We start from the raw sequence: 27,151 nt of genomic DNA, 5'->3' as shown, positions 1-27,151 counted from the left end.
TCCAATAGAAATAATGCTATATGTTAGAGGGAACATCTCATCTTTTTTGTAAAAATCACTGCAAATGCCACAATTAGATAATAATAATGCATTCTAAAATTTGCATGTATTTTGACTGGACAAGGCAGCAAAGTAATGAAATACATGTATATAATAGTCAATAAAGTCAGATGTTATATATCATATATAATATACATATATATTCACTCTTTGCTTATGGTGATAAAGGCACTATATCCATATCTATCATCTACCCAAAGACAGAGAGAGAATCTTTATCATCATAGACTCCTTGAGGATGGGAGTTGTGTTTTTCTGCCATTCTTTATCATAACTTCTTTAAGATTTTATTTATTTATTTATTTATTTATTTATTTATTTATTTATTTATTTAAGAGAGAGAGAGAGAGCACAAGCAGGGGAGGGGCAGAGTAAGAGGAAGAAACAGACCTACCCCCTGAGCAGGGAGTCCGATGCGGGGCATTCCCAGGACCTGGGATCATGACCAGAGCCAAGGCAGACTCAACCAACTGAGTCACCCAGGCTCCCCTATCATAACTTCTTATAAATAAAGGAAGTTCTCTCATCAGTTATATCTTGAAGATCTGTGTGTGCTTATTATTTTTAATTTTCTTTCTGTTATTGTAGTTTCTTAATCCATCTTTCAACTGCTCATTTTCTTAATTCTCTTATAGTATTCATTTGTGGGAATTTTGGTTGCAAGCTAATTTTAAGTTAAGGTCTTAATTTCTCTCTCTCTCTCTCTCTCTCTCTCTGTCTCTCTCTCTGTCTCTCTCATCCTTCACTCTTCACTTGTTTTCCTCCTCACTCTCTTTGCTCAGCCTCTCCTGGGTCTTCAGGTCGTCCCTGTGATCTGGTTTCTAATACAAAACAAGGTCACCTGTTGGTTTTGTGGAGCTCTCCTGCTTTAGGTACCCGGAGATACTGCAAATCAATGAGCCAGCAGAGTCTTAGCTCAGTTCCTAGCTTAGAGGTTTGAGCTGTGTCATCCTGATTTTCTGGGAATGCAGCCTGATATAAGCCATGGGCCCAGGCATGATTAATAGCATCTATGGTCAGCGCCTTTCAGGACAGCAGGGGAGCTGACTGAAATTATGGCAGTTGGTCACAGACCCCCACTCATGTTGGGGTGCTCTTATCCCCTGACACCCCACAGCAACTGAACCCAAGGAAGTCTACACCTGCTTTTGGCCACCATGCTAAGCCCCACTCACTACTCCAACTATTTTATGGTTTTTATTTATGGATATGTTTTCCTCATTTTTTGCATGACTATGAATTACTTACTTTTAAAAGCCATTTTTATACACCTTCTATGTGTTTGGAGCAGTTAGAAGGGATGAAATAGTCTAGGGCTTAAAGTACGTACCTACTGTGCCAGCTTGGTTAGAAGTCCTGTATGTAAAAGACTCCAAGTATTTGCTAAGCTAACTTGTATAAAATTTCATCCCATGTGAAACATTACAGTTATGTTTCACTGAATTCCTTTTTTCCCATCCTGCATTGTGTATTGCATCAAATCGAAATGAATGTCTCTGTGAGGCTAATAGGAACTTATCCCTGGGGATGGTCATCAAACATCTTTGAGGAGGTAGGGCCACTGGATGGCATGGTAGCGACTGACCCGGGCACATTTCTTTTCCAGCTTTATTATTTTGCTTACATACTTCCCTGTAACAAATACAGATATTAGAGATCCTACTTTATGCTATTGCCTTGGAAACATCAACCTTCTGCTATTTTCAATGATATCTGTAGCAATCCTTGCCCCCGATGCTAGACAGAGTAGGACTCTTTTTAGACTACGTGCACCAACTTTTATTTGCACTAAAGCTTTTCTTCTTTGATCCATTAGCAGAATTGATGTCTCCTAATGTCAAAAGGTACACAAAGCTTCAAAGACACATAGCACTGAGTTTGATCTTAAAAATACAAAATCAAAGGTTTTTTTTTTTTTAAATCTTAGGAATAAGTCCTGCCTTTTACCTCATACGACTGAATTAAAAAATATTACCAGCTCATGCCTACTGGCCATTGGTATTAAAAATAAGTTGCTGTGAAGTAGGACTTCCAAATATTCTTCAAAGTATTTGGTGAGCTATGAAGAGCCTTGGTTTCTTAATGGTTTCTAAATACTATTCCTCACTAAAAGGAGCCAGGGCTCATTGAAGAAATGGCTGACTTCAAAACTGAGGAAGGAATGATATAAAGTGAAAAGTATCTTGTCCCACAAGGTCTGGAAGCACTTTAAAAAAAGACTGAGTCAAAATGACACAGGAACTTGACCGAAGGGCTCTGATTGGCAATAGATAGAACCAAGTACATGATGAGAATAATAGATTAAAACTCATTGAAGAAAATAGTGATATAATAAGTAAATGAATAGATAAGCAAAGAAGGAAGAAGGAGAAAGCTCTTTTTGGAAAACAGTGGACTCGTAAGAAACACTAGAGGCAGAAAAATCACAATTTTGCAACTGTGATCGCTATGCAAGAAATATCATACAGAAGATATCCATGAACACTAAAACTAGTAGGTAGAGTTAGAATATAGAGTAACTCTGTGGTGGAAAAATCTATTAGACACAATCTTACCCAAGAAACAAAAAATCACCAGTAATGGAACTAATATCATCCTTGATATGATACACTGAGAAGGACACATCTCCTCTGTGCTTCTGTTGCTGAAGATGAAATAACCTGCATCTAATTATGAGGAAAATTTAAACTCACACTGTGTTTCATTCTACAATGCAGTTGCCTGTAGTCTGTAAAAATGGGCAAGGTAAAGAAACAAAGAAAGGCTGGAGAACGGTTGCATAATAAATGAGACAAGAGAGCTAGGAAAATCAAGTGCAGGTATGATTCTGGACTAGATCCTGGACCTAGGGGGAGAAAATAGCTATAAAGGAATTTTCAGAAAAATTGGGAAATTTTGAATATGGATTGTGAATTACAGGACAATATTATATCAATTTTAATTTCCTAATTTCAGTAATTTTTTTGTGTTTATATAAGAGAATATTCCTGTTCTTGGAAAATACCCTATAGTATTTAGGGATAAAGGGTGTCTACAATTTACTTTCAAATGGTTTGGTAAAAATGTATGTTGTGCCTGACATACATACATCATATGTGTGTGTATGTGTTTGTGTGAAGAGACAGACGGACAGATAACAGGCAATGCATAATAAAGTAAAAGCAGCAAAACGCTAACAATCTGTGATTCTGGAAAAAGGGTGTATGGATATCCTCTGTATTCCTCTGGCAAATTTTCTTTTGCTTGAAATTGCATCAGAACTAAAAGCCATCCCCCCAAAATACTTGCATTAGGATGCTAAACATTTATTCTAAAACTATTGCAAATCTTATTTTTGCTCAAATCATTTTTTGAAGTACTTAAAAAAATTATCCTTAAAGATACTTTGCCCCTTCTCTCCGTCTCCCTCTGTCTCATGCGCACAAATGCTGCTATACATATCACAGCTGGATGTTTAGTAGATATCTTAAATGTGACATGTCCAAGCATACTGTTTTTGCCCATTTAGTCCTGTCTTTTCCCTTGATCTCATTCCAAACCATTCTTATTTTAGTTAAACAGCATAATTCTCCCTTTGCTGAGTTCAAACACGTGGGACTTATTCCCAAGACCTCTTTTCTCTTCCTTTTCTCCATCTTCAGTTGGTAAGTATTTACTGTTCTACCTTCAAACACTTCTCCAACCCCACCTTTCCATCCTTACTCCAGACCCTCCATTGCGTCTCACCTGTCCTAGGGTACCCACCCTCCCACCAAAGCTCCTGTATCTCCTTTGGCCTCTGTGTTCTCCATCCCAGGGGCTTTCTTTCTGCCCATTCCACAGGGCAGGCTGACAATTCTTATCTGAAGGCCTTTGTGCTTGCTATATGAGATACTCATCCTCTAGGGATTCACAAAGCTATATCTATTCATCAACCAGGTCTTCACTCAAATGTCACCTCATCTGAGAGGCCTTTCCTGACCACCCTGTTCAAGAAAGCCATATTCCACCTAATGTTTCTTCCCACTACTTGAACTTTTTCATAGCACTTCCCACACAGTGAACTTATGATAATACAGTTTTTTAAAATATAGTTATTTTTATTCCTACACTAAAAGAGCCAGAGGAGGGAATTGCCACTTCAGTGTTTTTTTTTTTAATCAGAAGAGTACAGTACCTGACAGATTGTAGACGCTCAATAAATATCAAATGAGTGAAAATGGACAAGAGCTGCACAAGAAATACAGACTTGTAATGTTGCTACTGGACAATAATATCTCACTACTCAGTGCTTGAGTCAGCAACTTGGGACTGTGTTGATGGGGGCTGAAAAGTAGAAAAGCTGGGGAGAAGAGAAGGAAAAAAAGCTGCAAGGCTAGACAAGACATTAGGAGGCCAGACTGAGTCTGGGATCTAAACTTATGCTGCCAGTTTGCTCAAAATGCCATTAATTAGTAGGCGGTTGCACCTGGAAGAATGGGATAAATGTAAATGACACCCAGGCGGCCAGCCCTGCTAGCATATGGTATGACCTTTAAGCTCAAATTTATTCAGGTATAACACAGCCATCAGTCAGAGGATATACAGTTCTCATATTCAAAAACATCTTTATAGAACAAGAGAAATCATTCCATATGAAATATAAATGAAGAAGAACTTTACATTTTGAACAAGAGACATAGCTGAGGACAAAATCAGAGAGGGAGACAAACTTTAAGAGACTCTTAATTATAGGAAATGAACTGAGGGTTGCTGCAGGGGAGGTGGGCGGGGGGCATGGGGTCACTGGGTGATGGGCATTAAGGAGAGGACTTGATGTAATGAGCAGTAGGTGTTTTATAAGACTGATGAATCACTACATTCTATCCCGAAACTAATAATACACCTATGTTAATTCAATTTAAATTAAAAACAATTTTTTACAAAGGGACATAGCTGAGATAATAGGAATCCATAGCATTTGGAAAGACCTGAGAGCTAAACTTACATATAGCATGAAACCAGTGTATATTCTGTATCATGAAACGACTATTAAAGTTCCATGCTTCCAGCGCACTAACTACAAAGGTTTTCCAAGGACTTTGAGGCAGGAAATTAAAAGCAAAGCATGCTAATGTCTGTCCTGGTAAAACACGGGAAACCAGGCTCCCCAGGTCAGTAAGATCCTTATGAGCAGGCCACGTTCCCGAAGAAACCTGAGGCCATCTAACAAACCACGCCAAGAGAAGCACTCCCAAAGGGCAGAGATCTTCAGTGTAGATGCAGAGGGAAAAATCTGTCTTCACTCTCTGCCCCTGCGTTAGCACGCTGTCAAATGAATACGCTGATAGACAAAGACAAGGAAAACCAGGTCAAGAAGAGCAGCCTGGTTGGGAAGCTGTCTTGATAAAATAATATATCAGTGAGGCATCAAACTGGAAGCTCCTCAGCGCTGTGGTTGTGTCTAGTTTTCTGTTCGTCACTGGGACATCTACCTGACAAAGCTGTCACGTTCAACTTCTTAAGACATTCCTCAGTGTCATCTGTGATTGGTAGTTAACATCCTATGACAAGGCAGGGCCCACGAAAGGGTAGTCTGGAGCCCAGACCCTTTACCAGCCTTGAAGTTAGGCTGCCTACTATTTTAGCTGGATCCAATTTTCAGTAAAGGGATCTGAATACCACTTTCTTTCCTTAGAAATACCTCTCGTTGAAAGAACATTTCTATTTCAATTTGCTGTTTAAATAGAACCGCCCCTATCAGTGTTTTGGTATATAAATAAACATTATAAAGGTTGCTTTAACAATTTGGCAATTCCAAAAATTTAACACGTGTACAAAACTGCTAATTTAGGAACTTGAACTAAATAATAAAATGTGCCCAACCATGTGTCTACAAATTCAGTCGTCAGTGCATTTTTGGTAAAAATAAAACAGGATGTAATGTCCAACATGATGACTGTAGCTAACACTGCTGTATGATATATAGAAAAGGCACTGGGAGAGCAAATCCTAAAAGTTCTCATCAAAGGAGAAATTTTCTTCTTTCTTTCTACTTATATGAGAAGATGGACGTTAACTGAACTGACTGTGGTAATCATCCCACAAAATATGTAAATCAAACTATCACTTTGTAGGTCTTAAAACTTATACAGTGATGTATGTCAATTATTTATCAATAAAACTGGGAGGAAAAATGAAATAGGCTTTTCAGAGCAGACTTTGGTGTAACAGCACCACTTCCAATCTGAAACAGCTGCAGAAATGTTAGGAAAATTCTATTTCTAATGACTCATAGCAAGTTTCTGAAAGGACACATTCAACGTTATCAAAATTATGTATTTTCTCCTAATAGGATATTAGGTATATGTATTATGAACAAAATGCAACAATAAATTATACTTTCTTTTAACTTAAAAAAAGTTAGACATTTGGATATTAACTAAATGACCAAGGACAGAGAATTGGTTAAACGAGCTAGGACTCCTGCTGGCAATATATGGTACTCAATACTACTAATTGACTAGTAGTCAATAGTTAAATAATAGTTCACTTATTGATTTATTCTCCCAATATTTGCTGAGCATGTACCATGTTAGCAATGAACAAGACATAAAAAAAACCCTACTCTCATGACATTTTCATTCTAGAGAGACTTAATGAGCCGGAAAAACCTTCACATTCTAAGAATAACTGAAAATAGCAGATTACAAAATTGTATATACAAAATAATCTCAACTAAGTAAAATAAATAAGCTACTTACTAACTAAGTAAATACTGCTATTTGAGTAAAAAGGCATCTGTGGACAGATTGGGTGTTTGTAGTTAGTGGGCTGGAAGCATGGAACTTTAACAGTCATTTCATGATACAGAATATATACTAGTTTCATGCTATACGTAAGTTTAGCTCTCAGGTCTTTCCAAATGCTATGGATTCCTATTATCTCAGCTATGTCCCTTTGTAATAGAACAGCAACTACCCAGACAGAGCCCCACCATTTTATTCCCTCCGTACCTCAGAGACAGATGCATGTTACATCAATGCAGGAAGGTAGATCAGTCTCTAATGTAGATTTGTATAAACTAATTTTTAAAAATAGATGCACAAGAACAGAATGCCAGATATTGATTTACAAAAAGAACTAATTTAGCAGCATAATCTCTCCCTATAGGCAGTTCCACACAGGAAAGCAATTTTGTTTTGTTTTCAAGTTTGCATATCGAGCAAAAGATCAGAGCAAAGGAAATTAGAGCTGATTTCCGCAACACTCACTTTTCTCTGCTTCCACTGCTGACTAGACCCCTGTTGACCCATTCTTTCTTTAGATAGATGAGTTTTTTTTTTTTTCACTCAGAAGAGTAAAGTACCTTGATTGAATGAGGACTTTTTGATATTATAATCTTACCCCTTATCCATTAATGTATATTTATTTCTAGGTTTTGAAGTTCGTGGGCCACAGTGATCCCTTAGTGGTTGGCCAAAGTATGTGGGTGTGTGTTTGTGTACTGGGTAAACCACCTCCAAAAAATAGATCTGGAAAGGATTATCTAAGGTTGATAGGAAAAGGGTAAGTGAGGGCTTATTTCTTTTTCTCAATTTGAATGAAAAATACATATTATGTTTATAACCAGAAAAGCAATTAAGATGGTATCAGACCTATATTCCCACCAAGAAAATGGGGGACACAAGTTTAGATCATTCACCTTGCTAAAGGCATAGTGCTGCTAAAACAACGAAGACCAGATAAGAAAGGTCTTCAAGGGAAGAAAACCAAACAGATGTGCTAATCCTTCCTGCATACTATTTCTCCATGTAGCTTGTCAATGCAGAATAAGAGGCTAAAAATCTGGGCTTTGCTTGCATGGAGGGACAGAAATATGATGAGAACTTTTGGTGGTCTGCTCAGGCTGGAGAGATAAAATTAAATAATTAATGAGTTCAGAATCCAGCCAGTTTTCCTTTAGAAGTATTGCCAAATTCCCGAAGTATGCAGCGTGGGAAGCTAACACTAGCAGAACACCTCTGAAAATCAAAGGAGCATTTGCAGCGTAGTTGCAAAACGATGAGAGCCATCCGTTCTAAAACTCACGAAATATTTCCAAAAAGCTTGCAAACAAAAAATAAGACAAAAACAAAGAAAATAACAGGCATATCATATTTAAAACTACTGAACACAAAAGATAAAAATCTTTCAGTGAGATCTGTTTAGCTCACTTGAACTCCTGTAAAGAAGAAATGTCACAAACTAAGGAGCATCAACAATAGAATTTTATAGTCTCATACTTTTGGAGGCTATTAGACAAGATCAATGTGTTGGCAAGGTTGTTCTCTCGTGAGAGCTGTGAGGGAGAAATATGTTCCATGTTTATATCTAAGCTTCTAATGGTTTTCTGACAATCTTGGCATTCCTTGGCTTTGGCTGCATCACCCTCCTATATGCCTTTATCTTCACCGCGCATTCTCCCTGTGTATCTGCATCCAGATTCTCCCTTTCTCTACAAACATTAGTCCTATTGATTTAGGGGTCCACTTCACTCAGCATGACCTCATAACTAATTCTATATGCAATACTTCTGTTTTTAAATAAGGTCACATTTTGAGGTACTGAGGGCTAGGACTTCAACATATTAATTTGGGGGAGATAGTTTGAGCCCATAACAAATTATTGCCTTAAATAAATTTATAGCTTTAAATATGAATGTAGAAAAGAAAGAGTAATAATTAATGATATTCCTTATGAGTAGGGATGTAATAATTGTAAATGAAACCTAAGCAAATCTTTTTGAGTGGTATATAAAAACTATATCATGATCACAAGGGTATGATTCCAGGAATACAAGCTCAGTTTATCAAATCTAAAATCAAACAATGTAATTTGTCAGTTTAACAGAATTCTTTTTAAAAAATCATCATTTTAAGAGATGCATGAATATATTTGATAAAATCCAAGATCATTTCATAATTTAAAAAATCTTAGTAAATGAGGAATATAAATTACTTAACTTGATTAAAGATGATTTCTAAAACACACAGCTAATAAAAAAAATAATGGTGATTTATTGAAAACTTTATCCATCTTAATTTTTTGAGGACCCTCCATACTGTTTTCCAGAGTGGCTGCACCAGCTTGCATTCCCACCAACAGTGTAAGAGGGCTCTCCTCTCTCCACATCTTCCCCAACATCTGTTGTTTCCTGTGTTGTTAATTTTAGCCACTCTGACTGGTTGTGAGTTGGTATCTCATTGTGGTTTTGATTTGTATTTCCTTGATGATGAGTGATGTTCAGCATCTGTTCACATGTCTGTTGGCCATCTGGAAGTCTTCTTTGGAAATATGTCATTCATGTCATCTTCCTCTTTTTCAACAGGATTACATCTTCTTTGAGCACTGAGTTTCGTAAGTTCTTTATTGATTTTGGATACTAATCCTTTATTAGTTGGAGAAGAAGATATCTTCTTCTCCCATTCTGTAGGTTGTCTTTTAGTTTTGTTGACTATTTCTTTTGCTGTGCAGAAGCTTTTTATCTTGATGATGTCCCAAGAGTTAATTTTTGCTTTTGTGTCCCTTGCCTCCAGAGACATGTCTAGAAAGAAGTTGGTACAGCCAGTGTCAAAGAGGCTGCTGCCTGTGTTCCTCCCTAGGATTTTGGTGGTTTCCTGTCTCACATGTAGATCCTTCACCCATTTTCAATTTATTTTTGTGTATGACATAAGAGAGCGGTCCAGTTTCATTCTTCATTCTGCACGTTGCTCTCCAGCTTTCCCAACATCATGTGTTGAAGACACTGCCTTTTTCATTGCATATTCCTCTCTGCTTTGTCAAAGACTAATTGAGCATACAGTTGTGGGTCCCTTTCTAGGTTTTGTATTTTCTCCCATTGATCTACGTGTCTCTTTTTGTGCCAAGACCATCCTGCCTTGATCACTACAGCTCTGTAACACAGCTTGAAGTATGGCATCATGATGCTCCAGCTTTGGTTTTCTTTTTCAAGATGGCTTTGGCTGTTTGAGGTCTTTTGTGGTTCCATACAAATTTCAGGATTGTTTGTTCTAGTTCTGTGAACAGTGCTGGTGGTATTTTGACAGGGATTGCATGAAGTGTGTAGATTGCTTTGGGTGGTATAGACATTTTAGCAATATTTAATCTTCCAGTCCATGAGCATGGGATGTTTGCCATTTCTTTGTGTCATCAGATTCTTTCACATGTGCTCGATAGTTTTCAGAGTACAGATCTTTTACCTATTTGGTTAGGTTTATTCCTAGATATCTTACATGTTTCAGTATAATTGTAAATGGTATTCATTGCTTGATTTCATCTCTTTCTGCTACTTCATTATTGGTGTAAAGAAATGTAACCAACTTATAAATGTTGATTTTTTTATCCTGCAACTTTGTTGAATTTGTGTATCAGTTCTAGTAATTTTTTTGGTAGAGTCTTTTAGATTTTCTACACAGAGTATCATGTTGTCTGTGAATACTGTAAGTTTGACTTCTTCCTTGCCATAGAAAACTACCCTATGACCCACCAATTGCACTACTAGGTATTTACACAGAGGATATAAAAATACTGATTCAAAGGAATACATGCACCCTGATGTTTACACCAGCATCATCAACAATAGCCAATTATGGAAAGAGCCCAAATGTCCATCAACTGATGAATAGATAAAGAAGATGTGGTGTATACACACACACACACACACACACACACACACACACAAATGGAATATTATTCGGCCATAAAAAAAATAATGAAGTCTTGCCATTTGTAACAATGTAGATGAGCTAGAATGTATTATGCTAAGCAAAAAAAGTCAGATAAAGACTAATGCCATATGACTTCACTCATATGTGGAATTTAAGAAACAAAATAGATGAATGTGGGGGAAGGGAAATAAAAGAGGGTAGCAAACCATGGAGTCTCTTAGCTCTAGAGAACTATGGAGGGGAGGTGGGTAGGGGTGGGCTAAAGGGTGATGGGTATTGAGGGCATTTGTATTGAGCCCTGGGTGTTACATGTAAGTGATGAATCACTTACATAGAATTTAGTTACTACATGTTAACTAGAATTTAAATAAAAATTTGAAACAAAAGTCTATGGCAAATAAAGAAAAATAAAAAGATAGTTACTAATAAAGAACAAAGAAATCTTTATCCATGATAATGGGAATTATTCAGGAAATGTACTCTATCATCAATTCTATTCAACTATAACTTGAAGGTCCTGGCCACTATAATGAGGCAAGACAAGTACACAAAACATGTAAGTACTAGGATGGAGAAAGAAAAGGGAAACAGTATTATTATCCTCAGTAACTTTTGTATATAGCAGATAAATATATCCAAAGATATATTTTTAGACTTATTATCTATATTTAATAAGGCTGCTGTATACAAAATGCACAAAAACATTGCCAGTTCTTTATGACAATAAATAGCAAATACAATTTTAAAGATACTATTTATATATATAAAAAAAAACAAATATCCAGAAGAATAGTAACAAAAAATATTTAAGAGCTCTATACTGAATATTATCAGAAATTAAAGAACATCTTAGTAAATTTAGGAATATACTATGATTATGAACTGAAAGTCTCAATACTCAAGATAGTATTTTTCCCAAAATTAACTTCTGTATGCAACATTCATTAGGCAATGGTAAAATCTGTGTGAAAATTAAAAGGGCCTGAAGAGCCTTAAGGTAATACTGAAGTAGAAGAACAAATATTTTAAACAAGATTTATTATACATACAAAAATATTTTTGATACAATCACAGAAATTCAGACGATGATATTAGTTCAAGATATAGTTCAAGATATTAGTTCAAGATATATTAGTTCAAGATATAGAAGTAAATCAATGGCACAAAACACCGTCCAAGAAAAGACCACTCACATACAGTCACCTGATTTATGATCGAGATGACCCTGCAGTGCAATGAGGAAAGGCTATCTCTTTTTCTTTTTGAAAACTATGCTGGATCCATTGGATATCCATAGGAAAGAAACATTTTGATATCTATGGCACCATTTACAAAATTCTATCCATTATAGATCGTAGTTTTAATATGGATGACAGTTTCTAGGCAGGATGAAGTAACTGAACTTAATGTATGTTCCTGTTTGAAAAACTGATTTTTTAAAACAGGAAAATTTATATAGATTTTTAAAAACCTATTGTCAACACATTAAACATCAGAAAATGATAGACAGCAATCCTCAGAGACAGGAAACAGAAAAGGCCCCATTATCCTAACCTGCCACCCAGGCAAAGTCATCAAACTAGGGTGTAGGGAGGGAGAATCCAGCCAGGACTCATCAGTTGCCTGCATTGAAGAAATGGAGGTGGCTATAAAAGGAGGCCAAAGCAGCTAGTTTGCAGGGCAAGTTGCTGGAGAGCTTAATAGAGAGGGAGCCCTGGAGATCTCTAGAAGGCCCCACTCAGCTGAGTAGTGATCAACATATGCATTTGAGAGAACTACCAGAGACTGGAAAAAGAACCTTTGGGAGGAAAAAAAAGAGAAAACAATCCTTGGTGCTCATACAGGAGCAGAAACAGTCCATTTCTAATTATATTTTTCCTTCCTTTCATTATCCCACCTTAGTGGCTAAAAATGCAGAAAGCAGTGATTATATTTCTATCTTTTGTTGTATTTACTATTTACAGTAAAAATTATAACATCTATTGTATGATTTGCAATCTAGGCAGAAGTAAAATTCATGACAAGAATAACACAGAGGCCAGGAGGGGAGAGATAAAAGTATAGTGTTCTTATATGATAGGTCAAGTATTACAATAGCACTGGGAAGTTGACTATGATGAGCTACAGATGTATACCGTGACCCATCTAGCAACCACCTAAATTAACACAGCAAAGAGCTATACCTAATACACCAACAAAGGAGATAAAATGCATCATAAAATGCTCAATTAATTCCAAACTAATTCAAAAATAAGGACAAAAGCATAGAACTGGATACATAGAAAAAAAGAGAGAGTAAAATTAAACCAAATCATATTAATAATTATGTTTGATGTGTATAGTCTGAACATCCCAATTCAATGGTAAAGGATTGACAGATTGGCTAAAGAAAGACTAAAGTAAAATCTGCCAAAAGACACACACGCCTACCTACAAGTTGGTTGAAAGTAGAACAGAAAACCATATTCCATGCTAACACTAATCATACAACATGTTAACATTAATCAAAAGAATGCTGGAGTGACTATAAAAATGGCCATTTGAGGGAGAAAACACAGAAAGGCTATTTGTAGCCTGCCCCAATGATCACGAGTGATCCTAAAGTGTAGACAGAGGTCAGTGCGAGCCAAGGTGACAGATGTGAGCCCATCAACTACATTCTCTCTGTCATTATTTCACCTTCCTCACTGGAACTACAGCAAGCAATTATTGAGTTTCTTTTGTTGTAACAAACATTGTATTTGGGCTCTTGTTTATAAAGACTATTCACCACGAGGGACAGGGTACTCAGAACAGAAGTTCAAGAGGCCACTGTCTCCATAGCCACATCTCATCTGGCTGCATTCAGTCCCCTCTATGCAAAACTATTATCCAAATACAATAGGATACTGACCTTTCATGAGGTTATAATCTATGTAGAAAATCTAACATGAGCTCTTTCACAGCCTTACCTGGAGCAAAGAGAGACATTGTCATAGTTTTTGTTGTAATTAAATTATTTATTTTATCTTGTTGTCAGAAGGCCTAGTTAGCAGATCAAGGGATGCATGAAAGCGAGTTTCTTAGTTAGAATAAAGGTGTTTTTATTTATAAAATACATTTCAGGACATGACTTTTTTATAGTCTAAAATAATAATTTGATATTATTAAAATGAAATTAGCTCTTGAGATAAAGAATTATTTTTCTCTAGAAATGCTGTTAAGTGTAGAAATGCTTTCATAGGCACTATTTCCTTTAATCCTTATAATCTCATGAAATTCAGGAGGCAGACAAAATTATTCCAATTTCATATTCAGAAACAGAGCCTCTGGTGAGTCCATTGCTTAAATTCACATAGCTAGTTGTGAACAAAAACTGGAGCTAAAGTTTTTCAATAACAATTGAAGTGTCATTAATGCTATATCACAGCTGCCTCATAACGTATGTTGCTAATGAATTTAACCTGAACAATTGACCCTTAAAGTGAAAATTATTTTTTAAGCTATAATCTCTTTAAATTTGAAGGAGAGTAATGAGAAAAATGTAGGCTTATTCAGTATTGATTTTAATGTCAGAACCAGGGTCTATATTTAACTATCAAATTGACTATTTTATTTTTCCAGACATGTTAACCTAATTGAGTTGCTCTAGGACCATCCATTAAATTTAATCAAAGGCATTGGGAAAAACATTTTTCATTCCTGTAAAGACTCAAATCATGATTCAGTGGCTCACTCTTTCAAACATATTTGCTCCAATGTGTTATGTCCCCTACTTTTTCAAAATAATATAAGGTACCTCAAATTATGATTACTTATATCCTTAAAGGAATTATTTGACCCAGGAGTTCCATTTTAGCCCTATCAATAAATCAATTAGAATGCTCGTTGAACATTTATTATCAGATCAATACAGAAAACACAGGAATAAAATATATTATCCTAATTCTCAATAGGTTTACAATCTAGCATTAGAACATAAAGGTAAACACTAAGTTAAATAAAAGAATAAGGAGATAATGAAGGAAAACTAATTTTAAACTAAGGGAAGTAGGGATCCCTGGGTGGCTCAGTGGTTGAGCGTTTGCCTTTGGCTCAGGACATGATCCTAGAATCTGGGATCGAGTCCTACTTTGGGCTCCCTGCATGGGGCCTGCTTCACCCTCTTCCTGTGTCCTTGCCTCTCTCTGTCTCTCATGAATAAATAAATAAATCTTTTTTTAAAAAGAGGGAAGTAATAATAAATATGAGGTAATAAAATTATCAGCATACAAACCATGTAAAATAACATAATTTTAGGTCTAAACTTTGCGGCAAACGCTAAGTGCTATAACATTTCTGAGTTGGGAAAATAATGTAGGGTGGGATATCCAAGAACACTTCGTGAACTCCAAGAATTACTACTGAAATAGACATTACTCAGGACACAAGGTAAATGAGGGCAATTTTGTCATTGGATGCAGTGGTTCTTATTACCCTTGTAGAGATCAATCATACGTCAAGATTCCCTCTACTTCTCTTCTTAGAATAAAGAGATACCTCCTAGGTAAAATCATTCACTCAGGGAGGTAAACTATTAGTCCAATAGTAAAGCACAGATTGGTTTCAAGAGGGTCAAAACTGGAAGTGGAGAAGTCACTATAATAATCAAGGAAAGATGATGGTGGCTTGGACTTAGAGATTAACAGTGGAGAGGAGAAACATCTGTGTATTCAAATATATTTTGTCAGAACTCTCAAGAGTGCCACTGAACTGAATGTAGTGTCAAAGAGAAGATCTGCAGAGGAAAATGCACATCTTATTGACTTCTACTGTTTATTTGAGAAATATAAGTTTCTTAGCTTCAGATGGTAAAGACCTTCCCTTTGTTTTTCTATTCATTGTTCTCCTTCCATTTGGTTTACAGCTGAAGAACACAGCTGATGCTATTAGTAGTTAAGACCAAAGACAAAGTTTTAAATCTCTTGTAGCTAAGGAAGCTCCAGTACTGAAAAGTCAAGATTTGGGTCATACTTAAAAAGTGGAGAATAAAAAAGAGAAAAGACTTAGCCAGGATCAACATCCATCTTCAGACTGAAATTATGTGAAAAATAAAATTCATGGGGATCCGTGGGTGGCTCAGTGGTTGAGCGTCTGCCTTCCGCCCAGAGCATGATCCTGGAGTCCCGGGGTCGAGTCCTGCCTCAGGTTCCCTGCGTGGAGCCTGCTTCTCCCTCTGCCTGTGTCTCTGCACCTCTCTCTCTGTGTGTCTCTCATGAAAAAATAAATTAAATCTTTAAAAAAAAGAAAAGAAAAGAAAAGAAAGAAAAGAAAAAAGAAAAGAAAAGAAAAAAGAAAAGAAAAGAAAAGAAAAGAAAAGAAAAGAAAAGAAAAGAAAAGAAAAGAAAAGAAAAGAAAAGAAAAGAAAAGAAAAGAAAAGAAAAAGAAGATTATTTAAAGACTTGAGAGAGAGAGTGTGTGGTCGGGGGGGGGGGGGGGTAGGGGGCGGCGCAGAGGGAGAGGTAGACAGAAACTCAAGCCCTTACACAGGGCTCCATTTCAATCCTGATATCATGACCTAAGCGAAAACCATGAGTCACATGTTCAACCAAGTGTGCCACCCAGACACCCTGAAAATTAAGACTTAAAAATCAATAACATTTCTACTCAGGTTTGCTGTGAATTTAAAACTGCTCTTAAAAAATTGCATTCAAAATAAAAAAAAATGAATAATATGACCCTGAATCTAAACAGCCAGGTTATTCTAAAAAAAAAAAAAAAAAAAAAAAAAAAACAAAGAATATTTCTGGAGGAAAATTTTTAAAACAATTGAATTTTTATTTTTTAAAGATTTCATTTATTTGTTTGAGAGAAAGAGAGAGAGAATGAGCAGTGGGGAGGGGCAGAGAGAGAGAGAGAGAGAGAAAAGCAGACTCCCTGCTGAGTTTGATGTGGGGCTCAATCCCAGGACACGGAGATCATGACCTGAGCTAAGGCAGATTCCTAACTCACTGAGCCACCCAGCTGCCCCAAAACAATTGAAATTTTTTTAATAGAATAAAGGGCAAATTGAAGAGGTAACAGATACCTACCTAAAATAGCTGCCATTTTTCGAACACTTACTATTTAGCAGGAATTATTTTAAATATTTAATCCTCTTGGCAATAAAAACCTGTACTTTTAATTATGTTTTAAAAAAGAAAAATATTTTTTTAAGATTTTATTTATTTACTCATGAGAGACACAGAGGGGAGGGTGGGCAGAGACACAGGCAGAGGAAGAAGCAGGCTCCATGCAGGGAACCCAATGTGGGACTCGATCCTGGGTCTCCAGGATCACACCCCAGGCCGAAGGTGGCACTAAACCTCTAAGCCACCAGGGCTGCCCAGAAAAAAAAATTTAAATATTAAAAACTAAAAAGGGGCACCTGGGTGGCTCAGTCAGTTGAGCATTAGACCCTCGTTTTTGGCTCAGGTCATGATCTCAGCTTCACGTTTGCCTCCACACTGGGCATGAAGCCTGCCTGGGATTCTTTCTCTCCCTCTCTCTCTCTCTGCCCCTCTACCTCCCCCCATTAAAAAAAAAATCACTTAACAATCACACTTAAACAATATGGCTTTCAAAAAGTAAGCAATGAGAAAGGAAACTTATTCACTTAACCCTAAAAAGAAATAGATGCTGAGATTGGAAAAATATAAAATAAAATCCCAAAATACTACTTTGTTAAAGCATACTGAAAAAAAGAAAATATAGAGATACTGAGAAAACAGAATGCAAAAAAGATGCTAAAAATTCCAATAAATCATAAAAAGCAGTGTTGGCAATATTGATAAAAAATGAGGTAGAATAGATCAATAATGCAAGGAGAGCTCAACATTTAAGATTTTTCTATTTAATTTAACATTTATAAGGTTAGAGGGAAAAATTATTATTTTATCTCAATAGATTAAAAAAAATGATTCAGTCCCAAGATAAATGCATCTTAAAACTCTGTGAATTAAAGGGGGACTTATTTTTTTTTACAAGATTTATTCATTTGAGGGAGGGGGGGAACAGCATGAACAGGGGGGAGAGGCAAGGGCAAAGGCAGAAGCAGACTCCCCACTGAGCAGGGAACCTGATGCAGGACTCAATCCCAGGACCCCGGGATCATAACTCAAGCTGAAAGCAGGTGCTCCAAGGGGGACTTCTTTAACTTAAAAAAATATACCTCTCCAAAACTGCAGAAAAAAAAAAAAGAAAAGAAAAGAAAGAAAAGAAAAGAAAAGAAAAGAAAAGAAAAGAAAAGAAAAGAAAAGAAAAATACACTTAATAGTGTGACTTTAGAGAAATCTCTTTTGATTCAGAGAAAAATGTCAAAGATGCTCATTATCACTTCTTTTCAAGATTACAGACATCCTAGTCAAGATATTAAAAGAAGGAATAGCATATAAATAATATTATTTGCATGTGATAAAATCTATACATAGAAATACAAAGGAATCCAAAAACTATCAACTGTAGTAAGATGTAGAGTGCTCAGTAGTTTATGCAGTATCCAATTAGAGGTTTTTCAAGAAATTTATATAATTTGATGAAGGAACAAAAGATCTAAGTAAATGGAGACCTATCATGGAGATTACAACATTCCCAAATGATCTATAAACTCATTACAATTCAAATAAAAGTTTTAACAAGACTGTATAGAATTGGACAAATTCAACCCAAAATCTATAAAAAATAAAGGATTGAGAATAGATAAGACCATGTTATACTTGAGAAACTAGAAAGGAAGATTTGCCCTGTCACCATCAAAGACTCATTAGAAAGCTATAATCATTAAAGCACTGAGTAATTGGGACAGAAACATAAAGACAAAGGACCAAGTAGAGAAACACGAGATGTGTATGGTAGATGACATAACATTACAAATTTGTTGCAAAGAGTAGACTATTCAATAAAAGTATACCAAGACAATTTGTGATCCAGAATGGGAAATGGTAAAAGATTCTTATTTTTTACTATACACAAAAATAAAGTGTTTTAACCAGGTGGGCTAAAGACCAAAATGTGAAGAACAAAACTGTGAAGATTTCTCAAGAAAATAAGGGAGAATAGTTTAGGATAACAAGAAAGGGAAGAATTTCTTAAGCAAGATACACAAATGCAGAATACTTAAAACTGTAAATTGAAAACAGTATGCAACTTTTATACCTCAAAACACATTTAAAGAAAATTAAAAGAAAGCTTCTATTTTGGGAAAAATCTGGGCAACACTTAAATTTAAATTTAAGAAATCAAATTAATGAGAAAAATTCAAACAACAGTAGAAAATGTAGCACAGGATATGGTCAGATATTTCATGAAAGAGGATTCAAAATGGCCCATCAACATATTAAGAAATGTACAACCAGAGAAGATAATGCAAATCAAAGCAACAATGGGATGCTCTTTCACATACTAGTGAAGAAATTTAAATCTCTTTAAGTTTTGTCAAGAATTTGAATTATCAGGAATTCTTACACATGCTCTGTAAATTAAACAATCACTTCAGAGAACAATTGGCAATAACAAGCAAAGTTTAATACCCACACCTGTATGACTCAACAGTTTTCTTCTGGGTGTGTCTCTCTTGGAAACTCTTACTCATGTTCCCAAAGAAACATGACCTAGAATATTCATTCTAACACTAGAAATGAGATATTTAAAAAATTGGAATTACCTAATTGTCCATTGGTAGCACAACAGATGATCTGAGGTTTGTATACACTGTATATAGCAGCAAACTAGATCTATAACCATTAGCATAGGTAGTTCTAAAATACATAATGTTGGGGAAAAAATAACTGGCACATTAGATAATTTCAGATCTACAATTTTGAGTAAAAAGTTAATTTCAGAACTACAATTTTGAGTAAAAAGATTTGTTGCAATATTAGAATGTTAATAAAAATTTAAAACATTGGAACAAAGCAAGTAAATTGCTTATTGATATATCTAGAACATGTATAGACACCTGGACACAAATGACACCTGGAAATCTTAGGATAGTGATTTCTTCTGAAAAGAGAGGGAAGATACATGGATGGAAGTAAGAAAATGTCCTTGCAACTATAATTTCTTTTATCAATAAAAAAACAAAGAAAAAAACGAATATGAGCAAAGTGAAGAAAATGTGGAAAGAGCCCACCTCTTTTAAATACCCACCCTTGTGTGTTCTATTATTTTTACTATTTGACAATTTTTATATTTTCAGTTATATTTAAATGTAAGACTTAAGTATAAAATATAGGCCATATGAAGGTAAGAAGGCCATTCTAAGTTTGACACCAAAGACAGAAAAACATATGTGATAATACTGACTCATTGGACTAGAGAAAAACTGAAAATTAGACAAAATGTGTGTATGGCTAAGACAACAAAAAAGAAATTTAAATATAAATGATAACCAGGAGAACATAATACCAACATTTTAAAGTTTTAAAAATTCTTAGTAAATCAAAAGAGTTGAAACTCAATTAGAAATAAATTTAGACTATCTTTTTTAAACAATGGGCAATAGAAGGAAGCTGTGGGCCAATAAAATTAGTAAATAAAAATATTATGGCAGGTAAATCAGCAAAACACTGCACCTGCAAATCAGTAATAACCAGAGACCTGTAATTTTTAAAAATGTGTAATTACAACCAACATTATGTAGTACTTTTCACTTTAAAATTGGAAAATATCCTCAAGAGTTAGTAACACATTAAAAGTTAAAAAGAAAATTTATATGGAACCACAAAAGACCCTGAATAGCCAAAGCCATCTTGAAAAAGAAAAAAACAAAACTGGTGGTATTGGAATTCCAGACTTTAAGTTATATTACAAAGCTGGAGTACTCACAACAGTATGGTACTGGCACAACATAGATACATAGATCAATAGAATAGAGAGCCCAGAAATAAACCCATAAGTATATGGTCAATTCATCTTTGACAATGAAGGCCAGAATAGGCGAGGAGAAAAATGTCTCTTCAAGAAATGGTGCCGGGAGAACTGGACAGCTTCATGCAAAAGAAGAAACTGGACCACTTTTACATCACGCACAAAAATAAAACGGATTAAGGACCTAAATGTGAGACATAAACCATAAAAATCCTAAAAGAAAGCACAGGCAGCAATTTCTCTGACATTTGCCATAGCAACATTTTTTAAGATTTATCTCCTAAAGCTAGGGAAACAAAAGCAAAAACAAACTATTGGGACTACATCACAACAAAAAGCTTTTGCACAGCAAAGGAAACAAAGCTAAAGACAACCCACTAAATGGGAGAAGATACCTGTAAACAATATAACCAATAAAGGGTTAGTATTCAAAATATTTAAAGAGCTTATACGACTTAACACCCCCAAATCAAATAATCCACTTAAAAAATATCAATGAGGGTGACAAAACATGAGAGACTCCTAACTCTGGGAAATGAACAAGGGGTGGTGGAAAGGGAGGTGGGTGGGAGGTTGGGGTGACTGAGTGACAGGCACTGAGGGGGGCACTTGGCAGAATGAGCACTGGGTGTTATGCTATATGTTGGCAAATTGAACTCCAATAATATATATATATATAATAATAATAATTTTTTTAAAAAATAGGCAGAAGATACGCAGAGATGTTTCTCCAAAGAACACCTACAAATGTCAATAGGCTCATGGAAGCATGCTCAACATCACTCATCATCAGAGAAATATAAATCAAAACCAGAATGAGCTATGACCTCACACCTTCAAAATGGCTCAAATCAAAAACACAAAAAGCAAAGTGTTGGGGACGATGTGAATAAATGAGAACCCTCATGTAGTAGAAACGCAAACTGGTGTGGTCACTGTGGAAGACAGTTGGGTGGTTCCTCAAACTAAAAATAGAGCAGCCCTCGGTAGCGGTAATGGCGCTACTGTGTATCTTTCTTTCCAAAGAATGTAAAACCAGCTCATTCAAGTGGGTACGCGCAGCCCTGCTTCCTGCGGTGTTGTTGAATGATCATTTAGAGTAACTGTTCAGTGACTGCGGTCACTCTCTAGTTTCAGTACTTGGAACATGCACTCGCGCGCTGGGGACCGACTTGAGATCACAATAACGTCTCCGTCCTCCTTCCGGCTTGGAACCCATGCTGAGGACAGAGGACATGAGCCACATCTCCTGCTCCGAGAGCTCCGTTCCCGGCCGCCCGGACTTCTGGTCTCCCCGGGGTGCAGCAGCAGCACGACAAGCACCATGGCACCGACACCCAGGCTCACCTGGGCCTGCCTCCCACCTGCTGACCACCTCCAGGAGGTTCCTGGGAGTCAGGGCTCCTGTGGCCACACTGACTGCCCCCCACGGCCCACCCACTCCATCTGCTGCAGGTGGCATGGTCACATCCCCACTGTGAGAAGCCCTCGGGCGTTTCCTCTGGCCTGGCAATGTACAGGGTGTTCCACAAGAGGCACCTGTCCCCCGGACAGCCCAACGTGCACGGGGCACCTCGCTCAGCTGCAAGGCGACACGGCACAGAGAGCAGCCTGCACCAGAAGAGGCCCCCTTGGGCTAGAGGACACGTAATCAGCGGTGCCCGGAGGCCACCTGCGATCACACCTGAGACGGCCCGGAGAGGGGACACACGGCTTACCGAGCACCTGCGTCCCTGCGGCCCTGCACATCCTCCTGGTGCCCCAAGCCGACTGAGGCAGGAACAGGCTCATTTGTGTCGATGTGGATTTAACACACACACACACACACACACACACACCTGAGGATATGTCCAGGTTAGGATGTCTATTCAATGAATGTTATCAGTAGTTGCCACCAGGAAGTAGAATTACAATGACTGTAGCTTTCCTTGTGTCTTTTTGTTTACCTATGTTTCCTCATTTTTCCATAATATACATATTTTTTTAATTCTCTTGTTAAGCTTAAGATACAGGTATTTCCTGGTGATGGGGGGGAAAGTCCCTAAAGACGGCATATAAATTTGTGCTCAAGGAACAATGGTGGAGAAAATGAATTAATGGAAACACCTCTCCCAGCTTGCCCCCCAGACTACTGAGGATTTACCGTCTGGTTGGAGCTACACATATGTTAAGTGTTCACAGCTCTACCTCTGCCTCTAATTCAGAGGCAGACTGGCAACTAGATGGATGTTTAACAAGGAAGTATGTGCAAAACCCCACCTGGATTTCAAGACAGTATAATTTCATTTCCTTTCTATTTTCTGCTCAGTGTCTTTGGCTGGTGGCCATGCAATAAAATCTTTCTTAAATCTGTTTGGTGGTCATATTTTAAGAGCTAGTTTTATGCATACACTAAAGGATAATATTCCTGACGTACCTTCTGCCATGATTGAGAGTTTTTTCCTCATCAGCCATAAGCCCGGGTACAAAATACCTAAATACCAGCCTTAAATTAATAAGTGACATACAAAAAATATCATCCATCCATCCACCCATCTGTGCATCCATCCAATTGTCTATTTACTTCCCTGATATTTATAGAGTGCCCAGGTCCTGTGCTAGGTGTGAAGTGCAATATATACTTATATAAATCATAGTCTCTCATCTCAAAGAACTTACTCCTCATAGGAAAAATAAGACGTAGAGTAGAAGGGGAATTCAATACACAGATAAATCTTTATCAGTGTAAAATTACAGTACAATGATATATTTGGGGTTCTGGTCAAAGATCTAGAAGAATAAATGTGACAATCCTTTCAATAAAGAATTCTTTTTTATGTTTTTTGAAGATCATATATTGTTATGGCTTTATCGCTAACTTTATAGTTGGTGTTGGGAACCTATTTTCACTTAATGCTTCAGGTTTTTTAATGCATGATATTAAATTCAAAGGATATCTTATTAGTATGTGTTATAAGCTGAACTATGTCTCCTAAAACTCCTGTGTTAAAGTTCTAACTTGCAGTTTCTCAGAATGTGAGTATAATTGGACAAAGGGCCTTTAAAAGGATAAGGTTAAAAGAGGTCATATAGATAAATCCTGGTCCCATCTGACTGGTATCTTTATAAAAAGAGGAAACTGCGAAATACAACAAGGCGTCAGGAACACCCTTGCACAGAGAGAAGTCCACGTGTATGTGAGTCCCAAAGAGAAGGCAGCCATCTGCAACCCAAAAACGGATATTTCAGGAGCAACCATACCTTGCTGACACTTGGTCTTGGACTTTTAGCCTCTAGAACTGCCCCAGTCTGTGGTACTTTTTTTTTTTTTTAATCGAAGACATAGCAAACTAATATAGTATGTGATGATAAAAAATGGAATCCTAACAAAATTACCCTAAAGATTTATTTGTGATTAATAAAGAAGAAATATTGTCATAATGACTCTAGGTCTTCTTTTCATAAAAAGAAGTAATCAGACAGTGGATGGCCCATGTTATAATGAACAACTTGACAAGAGTATGACAAGCGTTATGGGAGACTAGCTCAACTCGGCCAGCATTTTCCAGATGTTATTCCTTCTGATTTTTCCTGAATGGCCTGTAGGATATATATGCTTGATGATTTGCATTTTTAGAAAAATAGCTTTTTCAGTTACCTTATTTCTTGTTTAGTGAAGACTGAACTTTTAATTTTCAGATTTTTGGCCTTGTATACAGCACCAAGAAACAAAGGATGATAACACAGATGGTCTCAGAAATACAAAATTCACTTATTTTAAGATAATCAACAAATAGGACAAGAAGGTATGGGAAATCAGACCTGCCTTTGTACTAGTCCATTTAAAAAATTGAAAAGCTTGAAAAGCAAACCCAAGGCCTATTTCAGATGTTAAAGAGTAAATATAAATGAAACACAATATTCTAAATACATTCAATAGAAAACATCCAACTACCTTGGCATTAAAGTATTTCTACAATAGAAAGCAAGCAATGGGTTTCCATTTTCCTCTTGAAATTATGGTTGGTTTGGCTTAGATGGTCGAGCTTCCACAAGAAGTCAAAAGCTATCTTACACAATGGGTCTTTGTATTATTTTTTTGTTTTGTTTTTAATTTTTTGTATTATAGGAGTATTTAGAAATATGGACTGATGCTATAGCCTTAATGGTATCACTGTTACTCACCAATCACTCAAAGTGACAAAACTAGTTTAGTCTAGTGAAGTAAAGCACTTTGAGAATGAGTTCAACTTTGTGTTGTGGTTTTCTGCTCAAATAATGATATTTATTATGTTTTGCCTGTCAGCACATTAAAATATGGAATAATATTAACAAGACTATTACATAAACTTCTTCGAGTATGTCAATCATACTGTCCTTCAGTTGTTAACTATTACTTCTTAAGGAAAACCAACCTCCAGCTAGTCAGAAACCTCTGTTGCCCCTCAACTTGAAAGTTGAATATCCTAAAACATCTGTATTTTCACTAATAAACTGCCTACAAGAATACAACAATTTCATAATGATGATAAGCCACTGTCAATTTACTACATCAACATATATCAAATGCATTGATTAAATCTACATGCTCATTTTGTATAATAGAAATACAATCACTGCAATAAAACACTGTCACGGGATTAATGTCTTCTACTCTGAAAATGTAAGTCTTGCCTTTGGCTTGGTATTTTATGAAGCAGCAGGAGACCATTATCCTGTGACAACATTTTATTTCATTGACGTCTCAAATATTCTTAATATCCTTTATATTTATGTTCAGTTTAGAATGAGAGGATTAGAATAGGTGTTATTATAGTGGAAAGGCATTCATTATTACATTCTGAATAGCATTATCATGTGACATGTCTCAGCCATCGAATCTCCCGGCAAGAACTGCATTTTTTATTATATATTCACAGCAAAGCTGACTATATCCCATGCTATGATTTTTTCCCCATGTTAATCATCAACACTGATCCAGTTTTGCTGCTATATGGTGCCCACTTTAATTTACATACTATGAAAATCAATCTGATCACTAAAATGTTAATGAAATATTAAGAAGAGCATGTTTTCTAACTTTAAGCCAAAATAATAACCATAAATTCAAATTCTTACTCTACTTTAAATAGATCCCTTCCTTTCATTTTGAAATCACTGCCCTCAGCACTTTTCTACACTCTGAATTCTAAGGATTTGCCTATGCATGTAAAATACAGAATTGCAATAATTATCCTTATAACTCCAACTAAGAGAAACACAACTTCATCTGAAATATCTAGGCAACTGGGGCCATTTTTTGGCTTGGATTATCCAGAAACTGACTTCAGTTTTCTACCACATTTTGCGTGTGTATATATAGAAACAGATACAGGGTAAATTATACAAAATAAGATTCGGAGTGTTAAAATGAAAAGTGGGAGATAGAATAAGAAACTATGAAAATTCATTTGTGGACATCGATATTGAAAGTTGATGCACAGCAAAGGGAGTTAACACAATTTTCAAGATGCTGATATCCTAAGGCGACGTTTTTAGTTTATGGAGCTTTTACTTGCCAAAGTTGCCTTGTTTGTGTTAGACCACTGCTGCAATTACAATTCAGCTAGCTCATGAAATGCTAAGCAGAGTTTTGTCTGAAGAAGTAGAACTTCTATTGTTACAGAAGAAGTAGAACTGTTTTAAGAGCAAATGGAGACATTGATTTTTTGTTTTTTTTTGACTACTTCTTTGTGGTTTAAGAATAAGGTAGTAAAAACCCATGGATTGGTATCCTTGTTTGAGACTTCAAGTGTCCGTGAATTTACGGTTAGGTCTACATGGCCATGATAGAAATTTTTAAAAAATGGTTGGCTAGTTCCAATATACCATGGCCAGTCTATATAATTTTATGACTTCCCTTTTCTTCTAAAATATCCAAGAAGAACTCACGAGTTACAGCAATTAATGTCTTAAATAATCTGAGGTATTTATTTCACTAATTTTTTTAAAGTCCAGCTGTTCCTGTCAAGATATATTTAGATGTAAGTCATAGTGGAGGTAGGAAGATTTCTTTTAGCCATATATCCTAGATATTTTTCTCCGTGTAGACCCAATTAAATTATTATACAGAAAATATTGCATAAGTGTACAACTTGATATATTACCACTAGGTGAATGCGCTCTGCATTATATTAAACAACACCCTTATCAAGAAATAAAATATTGCCAAAGTAACAAAAGGCCCTTTGTGCCCTCTTTCCAGTCACTGGTCCTTTCTACATTACAATACTTCATACCAGTTATGATTCTTTTTAAACTTTATGTAAGTGGCATTATAAGGTATACCATTTTTTTTGCATCTTGATTCTTTAGCTCAAACTTATTTAATAATAAGTTTGTATTATAGTTTATAGTACATAATTTATATGTAATAATTTATTATAGTGCATAATTTATATGTAAATATAATCCATTCATGTTCATTATGTAACATCTGATGACTATACTATGGTTTGGTCTACTGTCCATGCAGATTTGGGATTTTTCCAGTTGTCCACTAGCTTTTACTTAATAATCTCTGTTGTGTAGTAGTTATTCAT

General features: G+C 36.1%; 1 protein-coding gene and 1 long non-coding RNA gene across 2 annotated transcripts in view; one reads left to right on the top strand and one right to left on the bottom strand.

Annotated features, from left to right (window-relative positions):
- The window catches only part of LOC118354289 (uncharacterized), a 67,053-nt gene extending 42,682 nt beyond the window's left edge, over positions 1-24,371 (top strand). Inside the window, exon 3 of the long non-coding RNA XR_007409661.1 lies at positions 21,297-24,371. This is a non-coding gene — a long non-coding RNA (uncharacterized LOC118354289). The remainder of the gene's footprint in view (positions 1-21,296) is intronic.
- Positions 1-27,151, bottom strand: part of TMEM232 (transmembrane protein 232) — a 207,980-nt gene that overhangs the window by 45,330 nt on the left and 135,499 nt on the right.

This window comes from Canis lupus, chromosome 3 (genome assembly GCF_003254725.2).
Source record: "Canis lupus dingo isolate Sandy chromosome 3, ASM325472v2, whole genome shotgun sequence".
Classification (NCBI taxonomy): Eukaryota; Metazoa; Chordata; class Mammalia; order Carnivora; family Canidae; genus Canis; species Canis lupus.
The sequence above is the reverse complement of the archived record's forward strand: the minus strand, read 5'-3'. Positions and strand labels throughout refer to the sequence as shown.